This window comes from Elephantulus edwardii, unplaced genomic scaffold, assembly GCF_000299155.1.
Source record: "Elephantulus edwardii isolate Elephantulus edwardi_28Jun2011 unplaced genomic scaffold, EleEdw1.0 scaffold00013, whole genome shotgun sequence".
NCBI classification, from domain to species: domain Eukaryota; kingdom Metazoa; phylum Chordata; class Mammalia; order Macroscelidea; family Macroscelididae; genus Elephantulus; species Elephantulus edwardii.
In genome coordinates, this window is record NW_006399763.1 from 26837788 (window position 1) to 26851821 (window position 14034).

The following is a 14034-nucleotide window of genomic DNA, read 5'->3' on the forward strand; positions in this document are numbered from 1 at the left end:
CACAGATAGACATTCTTCTGGTATTCTCTGCTTTCTGCCAAGATCCATCTAACACTAGCTATAATATCCCTAGTACCATGAGCCCTTCTATATCCAACATGCACATCTGGCAGTTCTCTATTTACATTTTGTTCCAAATGTTTTTGGATAATTTTCAGTAGAATCTTTTAGCATGTGATATTGTTTGATAATTTCCGCACTCTGTTGGGTCACCTTTCTTTGAAATGGGAACAAATATGTATCTTTTCCAGTCAGTGGGCCAGCTAGCTGTTCTCCAGATTTCTTGGCACAACTTAGTGAGCACATCCAGGGCAGTGTCTGTCTGTTGAAATATATCAATTGGTATGCCATCAACTCCTGGAGCCTTGTTTTTTGGAAATTCCTTCAGAGCAATTTTAACTTCCTCCTTCATGACCATATGCTCTTGCTCATATGTCATTTCATTAAATTCTTCTGTGTCAGCCAATTCCTCCTGATACAGTGACTCTGTGTATTCCTCTCATCTTCTCTTGATACTTTCTAGATCATTTAAAATTCTACCCAAAGTATCCTTAAGTATTGCCACTTGTGGCTTGAATTTGTTTTTCAGCTCCTTCAGCTTAAGAAATACTCAGTGAGTTTGGCCGTTTTGATTTTTTTATTCCAGCTCTCTGCCCATTTCGTTATAGTATCTTTTGTAAAATAATACTTAACATGGGAGAGATTAGAGGATATACAGAGTGAAGTAATTCAGTTACATAAATCAAATACTCTGTAAGATCACAAATGTGAAAATAGGATGATAACTGAGCAAGATATGCATAACCATTAATAAGGGTGAAAAACAATGTATATGAACTTTGTAAGTAAAACAGTATGAAATAGAGATTTTATTTTAAAAAAATTTCATAAGAAGAAGTGAAAGAGGCGAAGTGGGTAGAAGGAGCGGGGTGGGGGTGGAAATATGTTAGTGGGTGGGTGAATATGGTAATGTATGTAAAGAAGAAGAAAGATGCTATGAGGAGTTGAAGAGTAGGGGTGAGAGTATGGTAATAGAATTATGGCGGGCCCCTCTCTGTGAGTGTTTCATAGTATACCCATACCAGAACAAACTGCAGCCTCAAACCATGGCTTTGAATGCTGATAGTGGCTGAACACTAAAAGAAAGAAAAAAAAAGAGTAGGGGTGATAACAGATAATAGACATAGATCAATAATAATTAATTATATAAAACATTGTATATGGATGATTGCATATAAACGAATAAAAATGAAAAAAATCAATGCAAAAAGGTACCCTCAAAAATAACAACTTTCTTATATTTGTCTTGCTATTAACATTAACAACAATATAAACAAACATTGAGATTGAACAACTATCAAATTTTCCTACCTTGTTTTTTTTAATCAAGTTTTACTCCAAATTATTTTTTCCTAGTTCATTAAATTGTATTTTAGTTCAACTCTGCTTTAGAGATGTGACTGCTATTTTTTACTGGGAAGGAGTCTGAAAACATTTTTATATCTCTCTGTACTCTAGATATGAACAGATTCAGATCTGAATCTACACAAAAATGCACAGGTGAAATTTTTCTGGGTAATAATATGAATGTATTTATACCAATAATCAGAGTAATTATTATCACAGCCTAGCACAGTAGTGTGAATATGCATCTGATGGTTATCTTTGATACAGTTTTATATTTATATGGGGGTGTGTGTATGTATGTATAAAATCAGCACTACAATGCCTCTTTCTCCTTTCAAAGAGACAAGTTCAACAAGAGCTTTTTAGCAGTCATGAGATTGAGTCAAGGTTATACAGGTGCCTGATATCTCAGGCATTCTCCTGTCACCCAGATCTTACTGCAATACTTAGCAACTAATTGTCAGCAAGACCCAGAGGAGGAATCCAAGGGCAGACTCATGGATCGAGAGGGTCATGTCTTCAACAACAGTTACAGAGCTTGGGATGCTATCATGTTTTTTTTTAACTGCAGATATAAATTAGTCTATCCACAATAATAGGTTGACTTATATGTAATTTATATATTACACCCTCTTTTCCTTCCTTTATGTATAAACTCATATTCTAATCATATTGTCTTTACAGTGAAGAACATGGATGCATTTTAATATATCGTCTCATAGGTTATTTCTTTCCCAAGACAAGTTCTATGCTTTGTTGTGTACTTGCGTCATGGAGTCAATTATAAGCTGTCTCTCTCTCTCTCTCTTAGGAAGTCAGAATTTATGAAAGTATTATTCACTCATGCACAGTCTTTATGCACCCCTCATTATTTGATTTATGACTTCAATATTCTCTACTGGTTTGGACATTTAATCCAAATCCATAAAATTGTTTCCCTCTAAGCAATTAGTGGAATTTCTTCTCACAAATTTTGGGACAATAAATAATCCTAATAAAAATTTGTGTCACTACTAGTGATTGCATTCTCACTTGATTGAAGCAGAGGTAAATTTAGACTCAGAAAGAAAAAGAGAGGGAAATAGAGAAAGATGTCGAGGGGATGGAGGGAAACATAAAGACAGAGTGAGCGATATCTTTAAATGCGAAATCTTATTTTACTAATAATTTATAACTTCAGTGTTGTTGGAAACAGAATGAACTCATATTTCTTAGTATCAGTCTATAGTTATGAATACTAACCACTAGCTATTACAATGTGAATAAAAATACATTAAGAATTTATTCTAAAGGTTACCTAAAAATACATATATTCAATATGAGTTGCATATCAATATTAGAACAAACAAAAGTCCTAGCACCATGATGGACAGGGAAAGGATTGAGACTGTCAACAACCTCATCTTACCTGGACCTGCAATCAATATACTTGGTACCAGCAGGCAAGAGATCAGGGAACATATTGCCCTGGGAAAATCTGTAGTCAGAGAACTCTCTAAATTATTGAGGAGTAATAAAACTTGAGGACTAAGATGTTCCTGATGCAGGTCAGTGTCTTTTCACTCAAATGTTATGCATCTGAAAGCTGAACAATGACTGAAGAGGACAGAAGAATCAATGACTTTGAACTGTAGTGTTGGAGAAGAATGCTGAAGATCTCAAAAGAACAAATAGATATGTCTTGGAGAAGGTATAGACAGAGTGCTTCTTGGAGGATGGATGACGAAGCTTCGTCTGACATAGTTTGGGCATGTTGCTAGCAGAGGTTATTTCTTGGAGAAGAACATCATGCTTGGGAAAATAGAGAGATGGTGAAAGAAAGGAAGACCATAGAATAGGTGAGTTGACACAGTGACTGTAGCAATGGGCTTGAGTGTGTCAGAAATTGTGAGGATGACATGAGATAGAACTGTATTCAGATAGATTATAGGATTGCTATAAGTCATACCTGACTCGATGGCACCTAACAACAACAATAATAATACAAAACAAAATTTCTAATTTAAAAACTTTTCAATTATCATTTTGTCTGGTCTGAGTAATTTAGTTAGCTACCACATATTTTTGTTAATCATAAATATAAAAATGCAAAGCTCATCAAAATAGGGTGGCAGTGAGCGTTTATATGTTTAGTGATATTTACTGTGCTGAAAACATCCATAAGTAACTGGGACATGTAATGTACAAAGCATGGAACTAAGAAATTATTAACAGAAAAGTTGTAAAAAATTAAATGTAATGCATGAAGATGGACATTCTAAGCATTCATGAACAGAGACAGACTCATATTGGCCATTTTGAATTAGACAGGCACACATCTACTATGCAAAAAATGATAAACTGCAGCAGCAAATATAAAAGATCTGACCAATGGACTGAATGAGGACCATATTTGTTTTTGTTCCCAGAACAAGTGACCTGACAGGACAGACATTATTGAATATGATCATTAATATTACTTATAAGTAAAATCTTGCTGAAGATCATTTAAAAACAGCAAGGATAACACATTGAGAGGGAAATGCTAGAAACTCAAGTTGAATTCCGAAGAGGCCATAGTACAAGGGATATCATGCATTTGACTGTGTGGGTCATAACAGATGATGGCTAACACTGAGAAAAGTAGGAATCCCAGAACACTTATCTGTGCTCATGCAAAACCTGCAAGCAACAAACCCCCCAAACCAAAACAAACAACAGCAACAACAAACCTATACTCAGACCAAGCACTAGTAGTCCAAAGAAAATTAAGAAAAATAGCAGGATTTAAATTAGAAAATGTGTGCATCAAAGTTGGAGGCTTTCTTAATGCTTATTCAATCTGTAAACGGAGGAAATAATTTGAAAAGGTGGACTAAATAAAGAAGGATGCAACATCAGGATTGGAGGAAGACTCAACAACAACATGAGGTATGGTGATGATACAAGCTTGCTTATAGAAAGGGAAGACTTTAAGCATTTACTGCAGAAGATCAAAGATCACAGCTTTCAGTATGGGTTACATCTCAACATCAAGAAAACAGAAATCCATAGCAGTGCACAAATAGGCAACATTATGATAAATGAAGAAAAGTTTGAAGTTGTCAATTATTTATTTAATTTTACTTGGATCCACAACACTCATAACAGCAATAGTCTAGAAAAATATGCAAACAACAAAATTTGTTTCTTGAGGAAATCTACTCTTAAGGATGTCTCCTAAATCCTGAAGAACAAGTATGTCACTTTAAAGACTATGGTGCACCTGATCCAAGCCTTGATTTTCACTTGCTTCTTATGAATTTGGAAGTTGGACAATGAATAAAGAAGACAGTAGAAAAATCAATGCCTTTGAATTGTTTGGACAAAGAATTTTGAATATACCGTATACTGCTTAAAAGGACAAACAAATCTGTGTAGATGGAAGTGCAACCAGAGTGTTTCTTAGAGACAAAAATGTAAAACTTTCTCACACTTATTAGGACATATTTTCAGGAGGAATCAGTCTTTGGGGAGAGATACATTCTGGGAATAGTGGAGGGTCAGAGAAATAGAGGAAGATGGGTTGACATGGTGACAGGAAATGTGAGCAGAAACAGGACAGATCATGAAGATGACAAAGAATAGGAAGAAACTTAAATGCAAGACATTGTTCATAGTGTTGCTATGCATCATAGGTGACTTGAGGGCCTCTAACAGCACAACTGTGCTAGAAAAAAATATAATTCATCTCTAAAAGTCTTCTTCCTTCGTATTTCAATGTTCCTTGCATTTAATTTAAGAAAATGAGGACTTTGAGTTTACAACTTTTAAGTAAGAGTCACAATCCAAAGACCTTTGGGGGAAGATAAAACATTGAACTAGCAGGCATAGATGTGTATGTGGCACATTTTGTACAGTTTGTACTCATCAGAATTTCATAGATGTCAGAAGTTGAGAACATCATCGCATGAGTATACTTGTAGGTTTAGGGTAGGGGAGACAAGGGTACAGCAAAAAAATTCAAACTTAAGCAAACTCCTAAATTTGTCTAGAAGTTCTGTAGTTCCTCTCTAGTGAGAAATACTCAGCAAGATATTGCAATGTGGCTCTTTGTCAACTGTCTTGGAAACGTCCACTGCTCTATATTCCTAGTAATACACTTAAATGTTCAGAGAGGTGTCTGTTACTTCCACATATGGTCTTTGCTTCTATATGTAAATATCAATGACTCTGGAGTTGATTCTGACTCATGGCCACCCTTGCGTACTGGAGTAAACTGCACCCCATAGGACTGCCAGGGGCTTTCAAGAAGTAGATATTCTGGATTTTCTTCCAAATAGTTTGGGTAGATTTGAACCTCCAAACTTTCAATGAGCAACCAAACGTACAATTGATCTGCTATAGACTCCTTAAATCTAAAGTAAAGGCCCTAATTTACATAAGCTTTTAAATTCATTTGGACTTCAGGTGAACAGATTTAGGTTACTCATGATTTTTATCTTTTAATATATTATTTTCATTAATATAAGCAAATCTATTTTAATATCCTTCTCTCACCAATTGAGTTAGTTAGCTAGTTAATTTAATACTGTAGCTAATTAATTTAATACTGTAATAAGGACCAATAGGTCCAACAATCCAAGATAACTATGCAACTGTTATAATATTGGTCATTATTATTCATGTTAATAATACCACAAGTTAAATAAGTATAAGTATTACACAGTTACTGCCTGATATGAAATGTTGTTGTTATTCTTGTCACTGTGTGCTATTGGGTCAAAACTAACTCATAGCTGGTCCTCTAGCCAGTTGTCCAAGGCAGTACATTGTGTGGGGGGAAATTGCCTATTCCGCTATCATGGAATTATTGGTGGAATTCCAGCACAGATTCTTATCACTAGTTCACCAGAGATCCCATGTAATAATAACAATAATGGTGTTTTCTCACAATCTTGTAAGCTCTTGTAAAAGTCTTGGCTTTTGTCTTAAGTGAGATGATGAGTGTCTGGAGAGTGTGAGCAAAGATGAGTGTTGTGATCTGCTGTTGTTGCTGGTAGGTGTCATCAAGAGGACTACAACTCATAGCTGCCCTATGAACAGCAGATCTGAACCTTGTCCTGGGTGGCTCCTTCCTCTTGATTTTCTTCATGATCAAGTCCACTGTGGTAGTCCCTGTGCCAGTCCGTCCAGTAAGGATCCTCATCATTCACCGACCCTCTACTTTTCACAGCATGAATTATATCTCCAATGGCTGGTTCCCTTTGAAAAAGTGCCCAAAATAAGTGAGATGAAGTCTTACCTTCATTGTCTCTAAGTAACACTTTAGTTTCACTTCCTTCTACACAGATTTGTTTGTCCTTTTGGCAGTACATGTGTAGTGTTCAGGATTGATTATTCAAACTGACTTCCCAATTACTGGCTGTGACTTTTCCATGCAGGTGGACAAAAAAATGTGAACATGATTTATTAGACTCTTCCCAAGAGTACTGGTTAGTCTTGTGACAAAATTGAACAGTGGTAGATCTTGAGAATCTAACTACCAGCAAAGAAGCAAGAGAATACAGCATGCACTTCGGGGCCAGAGGTTTTTTAATCAGTTAGACCTCTAGCAGCAGCAGTGGCCCAAGCAGAGAACCAGAGACCTGATATGACATGGAGCTGACACTTTGGGATTGCTACCCCATGGTACCAGAACTAAGAGGTTCTTTCTTTCTCTCTCTCTCTCTTTCTCTCTCTCTCTCTCTCTCTCTCTCTCTCTCTCTGTCTTTCTGTCTTTCTAGCTGGGGTGGGTAATTGGAGAACAATTATGGTTATGACTAAAGGTTTTCTAATACTTGCATAAAGTTAGAAGACTGAAGTGCCTATGGGCACATGTCAGAACCTGTCCTTACTGGGGGATTGTATCTGCTGCCTACCTGAATTATAGCCTTTTTATTTCACTAATATAGCTGTATGTAGTCTCTGAGCTATAGAAACAGATTTCAGACCCACTAGTGCAATAAGCCTGATTTGAGACGCATATAAAAAGGTTCTGGAGCATCAAAGATGTGTCTGACTTCATGGAAATTGGTTTTGTGTTGTGAATGCTGCCAATGTGGACAGTTCCCTATTGCGGAGTTGGGAGAGGTCAGATATGGCTGTCCTCATGTGGTCTTTGCTGCTTTTAGAACATGATATATTCAATACTCTTTCCCAACATGATTCTAAAGCATCAAATATTCTTCAGTCTTACTCATGCATTGTCAAACTTTCAGATTCATAAGAATATATTGAAAACACTATGGAATGGATTAGGCACATTGGTATGTCATATGACATTCATCCTTGCTCTTTAGAATTTTGAAGTCTCTGACAGTAGATTTTTTTTTCAATACAACAAGGGTTGGGTTTGTTGGGATTTTGGGGGGGTTGCTTTTTAAAAAAAATTCCTTAATTGCTGCTACCATGAGTGTTAGTAGGAAGTCCAAGTGCAATAAAATCACTTAGAACTTCTATTTATCTTCCAGAATTCAACTGCTTCAAAAAAAGCAGCAGTCAGGTAGGCCTTAACCGACTTTTAATCACAAAGGTGTACCCATGCTATCCTAATTGGCTTAAATGAGAGGTTTTCAGCCCACAACAGATTGTTAATTAAATTGAGACCAAAAAACCTTATGACTTATTTTTAATGAAATAAAATGTACCAAATATCTTACATTGATTGTTAATTAATTAAAAATCAACCTACTTTTCACAAGGTAAGAACCAGGATTTGATCTTGAATCTATTCCATTTGAACTTCAAGATCATCTTAAGTATATGTTTGAAGCATTGAATATCAATGATTGAAGACCAGGTGAGTTATGGGACAATATAAAAAATATCATCCATAAGGAAAACAAAAGGTCATTACAAAGACAAAAGAGGTGGGGGAAGGATGTCAGAAGAGACTCTGTAAACTGCACTAGAGCATCAAGAAGCCAAAACAAAGGGAAAATATGCTGAAATAAAAGATCTCACAAAAGATTTCAAAGGGCATCTCAAAATTCAAAGCGAACCATTATAATGGAAGGTGCAGAGAGCTGGGATTGGAGAATAAAAAAGGGAAGGACTCACTCTGCATTTCTCAAGCTATGAGAACTTTAAAACAATTTAAACGTCTAGTTTGCAATACTAAAAGATGCTATGGGCAGTATATTGAACGACCTTGAAAGCATTAAAAGAGGATGGAGGGAATACACAGAATCACTGTACCAGATAGAACTGACTGACAGTGAAACATTTCAGGAAGTCCATATGAACATGAACCAATGGTAATGAAGGAGGAAGTAGAAACTGTATTGAAGGCATTGGCAAAAAATAAGGCTCCAGGAGTTTATAGGATAGCAATTGACTTGTTTCAATTAACAAATGTAGCCTTGGATATGCTTACCAGTCAATGCAAACAGCTGTCTGGCAAACAGATTGGAAGAGACTCATACTCATTCCCATTCTCAAGAAAGGTGATCCAACAGGATGTGGAAACTATCAAACAATATCATTAATATCACACACACACACACACACACACACACACACACACACATATTGATGGAGATCAATTAAAAACAGCTAGACAAGTACATAGATAGGGAAATGTCAGAAGTTCAAGCCGGATTTTGAAGAAGCCATGGCAGCAGGGATATCATTGCTGATGTCAGATGGGTCCTGGCTAAAAGTAAAGAATTCCAGAAAAATATCTATTTGTGTTTATTGACTATGCAGAGATGTTTGACTGTGTGGATCATAACATGTTGCGGCTGACATTTAGAAGAATGGGAGTCCCAAAGCACTAAATTGTGCTCATGTGAAACTTGTTCCTAGGTCAGGAGGCTGTGTTTGAACAGAGTAAAGGAACAACACTACATGGTTTAAAATTAAGGGAGTGTCGTAGGGTTGTATTCTTTCTCCATACCTATTCAGTCTATGTGCTGAGCAAGTTATTTGAGAAGCAGGCCTCTATGAAGAGTAATGCGGCATCATCAGGATCATCAATAACTTTATGCCGATAACACAACCTTGCTTTCTCAAAGTGAGGAAAACTTAAAACTCTTGTTTCAGAAGATCAAAGAATACAGCCTTCAATATAGATTGCATCTCAATGCCAAGAAGACAACGATTCTTGCCACTGAACTGGTGTGCAACATCATGATAGACGGGGAAAATACTGAAACTGTCAACAAGTTCACCTTACTTGGATCCACAATTAACACCCTTGGTGCCAGCATTCAGAAAATCAGAAAACATATTACACTAAGAAATTCTTCAGTTATGGACCTCTCCAAATTATTGAGGAGTAATAATGTCAGTTTGAGGACTAAGGTGCATGTGATACAGGCTATGGACTTTCCCATCACTTGCTATGCATCTGAGGGCTGTACAGGAAATAAGGATGAGAGAAGAATTAATGCCTTTGCGCTACAGTGTTGGAGAACAGCTCTGAAAATCTCATGGCCTACCAAAAGAACAAACAAATATGTCTTGGAGAGTTACAGTCAAAGTGCTCTTTGGAGCCAGGGATGATGAGGGAACATACTTCTTGCATGTTGCTAGAAGGAGCTATTCCTTGGAGAGAGGCCCAAAGCTCAAAAAGGTGGATTCTTGTAAAGGCGAGAAGGACCTCTCACCAGGTAGATTGACATGATGACTACTGCAAAAGGTTCTAGTGTGTCAGGAGGTGTGAGAACGACATAGCATAGGACAGGGCTCAGATGTGTTGTTCCTAGGGTCACTATGGGTTATTCTCGACTCGATAGCAAGTAACGACAACAAAGCAACAACTTGAGTAGCTCATCTTCTGGCACTGTTCTTCTGTGATACATAGGATTTTCCAAACCCTTTTATTTTGTAAGTGGATGGTTAGTCCTGCTTCTTAATCAGTCTTGGTCTGAAAGTTCCTCTGAAATCTGTACAGCAGCAGAGGAACACTCAAGCCCACACAGTATCGAAAACTGACAGACAAGCGGTAGGTTGTGATCTAGTTTACCATTTTATAGGATTACTCAAGTTGCTTTGTGAAGAAGAGGTGGAGTCAGGAAGGCTATAGGTGTAACTCTCAGGAGACACAACATAAAGCATATAGGAATGCTCACCTGGTAAGAAGTGTTCAAATTATGGATGCATCATAAAAGTGGAGCAACACAATTTGCACTAATTGGAAATAAGATATAAGGAAAAGCAGAGCAGTGAAGAATTACTCTGAGGTTTCTAGCATGACTAACTGAAAGACAGGAGAAGTATCAGTAAATGAGGAAGAATAGAAGATAAAATAAAATGGGTCAAGATAGAAATATGCTTGTGTTGGGATGTTATCAGGTATCCAAATAGAGATGCTAAAAAGAGTTTAATAGACACATCTGAGTTTAAGGACAGATACTGAATCTGGGACACCTGTTTAGAAAGCATAGGATGTAGATATTAAGTAGCGATATAAAAATTAAAAACAGTTCTAGAAATTAGTATAGACAAAGAAGTGCCCAAGACAAATCTATACCTTTCCAGAATTCACAGAGGAGTCACAAAAGGAGAATATGTTGGATAAATTATGGAGTTATGATGAAAATCAGATGAGTATTCTTTTAGAAGACAAAGGAAGTTTCTTCACATAAAAATGAGTGTCAAAAGTCAATAATGAGTGAAAAAGAAGAGGCCTGGGCATCACCAGTGATGATCTTGGCATCAATAGTTTTAGCAGACTAGGGGTAAATTTTTATCCGAGTAGGTTCAAAAGACAATGAAAAGAAAGGAATTGGAGATGATGAGCATTGATGTTAGACTTCCTACTTGAAATTTATGTCTTAATCTTTTAGAAAGATTTACTTACCATTGGACATTTTACTAAATGGAAAAAATTACATGGCAATTAATTTAATAAATTCCTTCTTCACATCTAATGAAACATCTGTGCCTTTTTGTCCACTATGATGATTGAGATGTATGGCATGCATTAAAATTATTAATAATGTTATCTTTTTGAATGAGAATCAACTCTTTGATTCAAACCATTAAATAACCTTCTAATCTTGAGCCAAAATGTCAACTAACACCTTGGATTGAATTCTAAGAAAACTGGTGGCTAAAAAAATTTCTTTCATTGATTTATTTTTCTTCAGTATTAGTGCTAACTTGACTCGTCTCTCAGTGTCTGTAGGAAATTGTATTTCGTTCAGGAATTTACAAATAGCTTATTTTGGGGGGGTGTTGTAAAAATAAATAAAACGAATTACTTATTTATTTTTATTTTACTTTTAGGCTTTGTCTCACATACTTGGGCATATTGACAGAAAGGACTAGTCCTTGCAGAAGAATAACATGCTTTAGGGTGCAGGGACAGCACAGGAGGGGAAGACTCTTGAGGAGATGAATGGACACAGTAACTGAGGTAATGATAGTGTGTCAGAGACAGTGAGATAGGAACAGTGTAGAGCAGCATTCAGAACTATTGTGCATAGGGTCATTATGAGTTGTAGTCAATTTGATGGCACATAACAACAACATAAATAGATATATAGATAGATATAGGTATAGAAAGAGACATAGACATAGACATAGACATAGACATAGATATAGATATAGATATAGATATATACATACATATATATGTGTATGTATATATATGTATATGTATATGTGTGTGTGTGTATATATATGTTGTTGTTGTTATGTGCTGTTGAGTCGCTTGCGACTCATAGTGACCCTATGTACAACACCCCTAAACCCTGCTCTATCCTGTGCCAAACACACTGCCTCTGGCACACCCAAGCCAATTACCACAGTCACTGAATCAATCCACCTCATAGAGGGTCTTCCCCTTCATCGCCGTCCCTCCACCCTCCCAAGCCTGATGTCCCTCTCCAAGGACCTCTCCCTCCTTATAACTTGTCCAAAGTATGTCAGACGAAGCCTCATAATCCTTGCCTCCAAGGAGCAGCCTGGTTTAACCTTCTCTAGGATGAATCTGTTTGTTTTCTTGGCAGTCCAGGATACATTCAATACTCTTCTCCAGCACCAGAGCTCAAAGGCATCAATTCTCCTTCTATTGTCCTTACATATGTTGTTTTAAAATCTGCTGTTAGGGACCTCTCCAAAGTATTGAAGAACAATGGTGTCACTCTGGAGACTAAGGTGCACCTGATACAGGTCATGGTCTTTGCAATCACTTGCTATGTGTCAGGGAGCTGGACAATGAGTAGGGAGAATAGAAAGAGAATTGATGCCTCTGAGCTGTGGTGTTGGAGAAGAGTATTGAATATACCACTGACTGCTAAGAAAATGAACAGGTTCAACCCAGAGAGGGTTAAACCTTCAGCTTAAGAAATACTGAGCGAGTCCAGCCCTTTTGACTTTCTGACTCCAGCTCTCTGCATATTTCATTATAGTTTTTTGCTTTTTCATCTCGAGCTGCCTTTTGAAATTTTCTGTTCAGCTCTTTGATTTCTTGATTTTTTCCTTTTGCTTTGGCTTCTCAGCGCTCTAATGCAATACTCAGAGTCTCATCTGACATCCATCTTGGTCTTTTTTTCTTCTCTAGCCTTTGTAATGATCTTTTGCATTCTTCATGGTAAAAATCTTCTATTTCCTCCTCTTTGGCTCTAGTTGTTGGTGCATATATCTGAATAATAGTGGTATTCACTGGACTGGACTTCCTTGTATTCATATGAATATTATCCTGTCGCTCACCACATTGTATTTCAGGATAGATCTAGAAATGGCTTTTTTAATTATCAAACCAACCCCATTTTTTCTCACTTTTTCATTCTTGGCATAGTAAATTATATGATCATCTGATTAAAAATGTCCCATGCCAAACCATCTCGTTTCGCCAATACCTAGTATGTCAATATTTATGCGTTCCATTTCTTTAACTATGTCCAATTTTCCTATATTAACAGTAGAGTTCCATAATATAGCACATATTTTGACTTGTTGACTGCTGCTATCATAGGTGTTGACTGTGGATTCAAGTAAAACTAAATAATTAACAATTTCGATCTTTTCTCCATCTATCATGAGATTGCCAACTGGTCCAGTGGTGAGGATTTTTGTTTTCTGGATATTGAGAGGCAATCAATTTTGAAGGCTGTCATCTTTGTTCTTCTGTAGCAAGTGTTTCAAGTGTTCTTCATTTTCAGTAAACACTAATGAATGCAATGTCACATTTAAAACCATCTTTCTACTTATTTAAATATGAAGACAACAACTTCGTATTACTTTACTCTTTTTTTGTTTAGTATAATGTGGCTGAAGAAAGGTTCCTGAAATGAGTAGAACAATAATAGTGAAAAATTTTGACTGTGTATTTTATGACTACCAGTCCTTTGAACTTAGAGATTCAGATAATGTCTCTGACTTCATGAAGTCTATAACTGGGTGAGAGATTCAGATAAGCAAATAAATTTAGTTTTTAATATAATATGTGCAAAAATGAAAATTCTAGCAGGATAAAAAAGATAGAGTTATTTGATATAGGATGTCCACAGAAGACCTGTGAAAGTGACATTTAAGCAGAGACTAAACTGAGCAGCTAAGACTTAGGCAGTCTTATGTGTGTGCTCCTCATGGGTTGTTGGCTTGCTTGTATCTGCCTATCTCCCTTAGTAGAATATTAGCACCAGAAGTGCTGGAAATCCTAGTGTTGTTGTTGTT